The following is a 4,048-nucleotide window of genomic DNA, read 5'->3' on the forward strand; positions in this document are numbered from 1 at the left end:
AATATGAAATTTATTCCAATACATCAAGTTAGGACAATTTTTTAATGACTTTATGAGGTTATTTCATTATAGAGTATTACGTTTGAATGGTAGTTTGCTTTATGTACCTAAAATTGTAGGACTGGTAAGCTGGATTAGGCCTAGCACAATATGAGACACGAACCTCATGGCATGCATTGATATTTGCCTGCTTTTTCTTTTATTTGACTACAATTGGTTACTAATCATGTTAGTACTACAAAAGAACTAAAAAGCTAGGGGGCCTAATTTTTCTTATATTTGATTATTTTCTTGAAATTTTAAAAAACTCTCCACATTTAAAGTACTTTTCACAATCTAGTTAGGCTCGAGTCACCCTTGTATTAATTCAAGCCTAACACATACTTTAGAGTCAAATTCCACCCTCATAATATATTTCGGGGTAATAACTGAAAAGAAAAGACACCAATAGATATTGTGATTACATACATCCCCTCCAACATGGTGGGTTTGAGTCTTTTTCATATCCCCTAATTTGGATTGGATCGACCATGAATTTACGATTAGTATTGTATGTTCAATCTGATCCCATCCACAGTTTAGGTGTGAAGATTAACACAGACAGGGTAAAATGGTCAAATTACGAAGGAGCATATATGGATACCCATAACACAAGGGATAATGGAACGAGATATCCTCCGAATCTTTGTGTTTGGAATTTGTAGAGGAAGACATCCCACCATTCAAGAAAGAGAAAGAGAATCGAGTTGTTCAAGTTTTTGAGTTTTGGGAAGTGGACGAGTGAGATGTGCCAATGAAGACCGTAGTAGTGAAATTAAGAGATCCGAATCTCGGTCGTTGAGCCCCCGACACAGAGCTCCGGAGTGAATTGAGATGGCCTTCGAACACAAATATCCAAGTGGATCTCAATCCAAAGGATAACCATGAAAGATCACCATCAGCGCACATACACACATATACAAATATATAACATATGTAAATATATAACAAATTTAGTTGAATAATTTAAAATTTTTTGTTCATGGTATGTACTGAGTAGTTTAAAAAATCAACGGTTTATATATTGCATAAAAATTTAATTGATCTTCCAAACGTTTAAACCTTGCATAAAATATGTTCCTTAGTGATAATTTGAATGTAAAACAAAATCCAAATAAGTTAAAAGGAAGGCTCCTACATCTTTCCATAGATGGTGACTGAGAGAAGATGTAGACATCAAATCTCTTGAGAATAAACTAACACCTAAATCCTAAGTGCTTCCCTTGTTTTTCTCTCCTTGCTTTACGATAATATGACATAAAATTCCAAATAATAATAAAACAAAAAAACTACGTGAAAAATACATGGGTATATTTATGATATTAAAATCAAAACCTACTAACAAGAAAAATATTCTAAATTAATAAAATAAAAAAAGAAAACAAAAAGTATTCATGAAAGTATCAACTGGATGAGGATGGATCGTTGCCGGAATGAGACCAAGATGGTGCCTGGAAATCAGACGAACCACCCTGGTTCGGATTCTGCGGCTGCCGGAAAAAACCCAGTTGTTGATTCTGCTCAGAGAAAAACAGAGGAAATGAAGCAGAGGAGGAGGCAGAGGACGGCAATGCAGAAGATGGAGTGGTTGACGATGCAGGTTGTAGAATAGAAGATTGAAGTGATGCCAACTGGGAATTGTAGTACATTTGTTGCAGCAAACTTGAGGGCTGCTGTTGATGTTGCTGCTGTGGATGGAAGTCAGCGGAGCTTTGAAGGAGCTGAGAGTAGTCGAAGTAATCCCGGAGGAGGTCGGAGGAGGGCTGAAAAGCTTGCTGGGAGTGATAGAGTTGCTGTTGTGGTGGTTGTGGAAGCGGCAGCGGCGGCTGCAACGGCTGAGCATATTGTGTTGGTCTAGAATTTGAATTGAAGGTTTGGAGAGTTGGTGGTGGCGGTGGTGGTGGTTGAACGAGTCTGACGTTTTCTGGGAAGTTTAGTTTAGCTCTGTTTCCTCTGAATCTTAGAGCAGCTTCATCGTAGGCTCGGGCGGCGGCCTCCGCCGTGTCGAATGTGCCAAGCCAGACTCTTGCAGCTCTGTGTGGATCGCGTATTTCAGCTGCCCATTTTCCCCACGGCCTCTGTCTAACTCCCCTGTATCTTCTCTTCCTCTCACCAGTTTCTTCAAATGAAACAGATTCTGTACTTGATGGTGTGGTTGGTAACGCTGTGGTGACCGAGACGGTGGCGGTGGTGGGGGCGGTGGAAAAATTTGTACTTTCTTCTGTCACTGTATGCAAAAGAAAGTATATTTCATTAGCACGATCCGTTACTTTTTTTTTCCTTCTTTTATGAATAATTTTGGAAAAAATAAATTGAAATATGTAAACATGTTAGCCTAAAAAGCTCATGAAATGTGAGTTTTAATCTTCGCAGAATTATGCTAATTAAGGTAAACAAGTAACAACAAACTGTAAGCACCATGCAATATTAGATAAAAAAAAAAAATATATATATATATATATATATTAACATGTCAATGGTAGAAGAAAAACTCATTGCAAATCTTCATATCATCTTTCCACAAAAGAAATCTCTTCAAATCTCAAGAGAAAGAGAAATGATAAGAAGGATGAATTTTTTTAATGGATTAAAGATTGAATAAATAAAAGTTTTCACAAGCTAAAGAAGTTGATAAGCATAGGAATTTCTGTTTGAATAAAAAAAACACCAATGAAATATTTAATTTATTTTTTCTTCTCAAAACCAGAGACTTTCATTAAAAAAAGGTTTGAGAACATATGATTAAACAAGACCCAAGTTCTAATCCAAAAAATTAATGAAATAAGGATGATGATTTGGAATATAGATTGAAAACTGACCAGTTGCACTTGCACCACCAGATGGAGAGTCTGATTGTGTTCCTCTGTAATCACTATAGCCACCCCTAAAAGCTCTATTACCAGATTCCATGAATTGGGTTTGAGCAAGGGCAGAAGCAGAATCCAAATCTTCTTCGCGCCCTCTCTTTTGACCGACCCAATTGTTAGAAGCAGGAGAAGCACTTGAAGAAAAAGCAGCTGACAAAGGAGAAGCAGATGGAAATGAAGAAGAATACAGTTGGCCGAAACTAGACGTAACTCCACCGCTTCCAATATGTCCCCAGCTGTCGCTGCCTCTTTGTCCGGAAACGACATGCGTCAAAGCCGATACCATCGCCGACATCTCCGTTGCCCGACTGTACCCCAAAAACATTGTCGGCGTCGACGGCGACACATGTTGCTGTTGATACGGCGGCGGCGACTCCAATCCTACGCCGCCGTAGTTGATATTATCAATATTTACAGCATTAACATCGGTACTATCGTTTTGAGAGCCAAACCTGTCGTGTTGACCGCCGCCTCCTGAGCTCTTCTGGTTCGCCACCTTCAGTAAGCACACGTAAAATCCAGCTGCTCTTAGCTTTTTCTGAAATTTTTAGATTTGATGTGAAGTTTTGTTCGACAGAGAGAGAATTTTAAGGCCGACCCAGATCGAGTTTTGACAAATTATGAATTGATGTGAAGTTTTGTTCGACAGAGAGAGAATTTTAAGGCCGACCCAGATCGAGTTATGACAAATTATGAGGACCCTTCTGAAAGCAACGGCCATATATTGTGCGGAGGACCGGGCAGTTCACAATTCAAACTTGACAAGCCGCCATTAAAATAGTGTAAGCTGTGCGACAATCTTGATTCATTTCATCCACCATTGGGTTTTCTTTTTTGTCACAGTTACAACTTGTTCTTATTTAAGATGTGATATGTGCCAAAACCCCATCAAAAATACAGATGACATAAGCCAACCATGAAGGTAGTGGAGATTATGTTCACACATACAGAGCGGTTTTAATTCGCATATATACACACGGGGCTTATAAAATAAGGAGGTGGATTGTCTGCTCTCTCATTTTCATATTTGTTCCATGTCTTCTTATGATGTGTGATCATGGTTAAGTCACATTAATATTTTATATTAATTTTTTATAAAAATAATAAAATATAAAGTAATAAGAATATAAAATATTGACGTG

The 4,048-nt window shown here is 38.0% G+C and overlaps 1 pseudogene across 1 annotated transcript; it reads right to left on the reverse strand.

Moving 5' to 3' along the window:
- Window positions 1-1,292: 1,292 nt before the first annotated feature.
- LOC137725691 (uncharacterized) lies at window positions 1,293-3,453 on the reverse strand (annotated as a pseudogene). The gene is made up of 2 exons (XR_015962163.1): window positions 2,859-3,453; window positions 1,293-2,266 (listed from the first exon to the last, which is right to left on the reverse strand). The product of XR_015962163.1 is annotated as an uncharacterized LOC137725691 (transcript).
- Between the last annotated feature and the right edge of the window lie 595 nt (window positions 3,454-4,048).

This window comes from Pyrus communis, chromosome 5 (assembly GCF_041283825.1).
Source record: "Pyrus communis isolate YQ-2024b chromosome 5, ASM4128382v1, whole genome shotgun sequence".
Lineage (NCBI taxonomy): Eukaryota > Viridiplantae > Streptophyta > Magnoliopsida > Rosales > Rosaceae > Pyrus > Pyrus communis.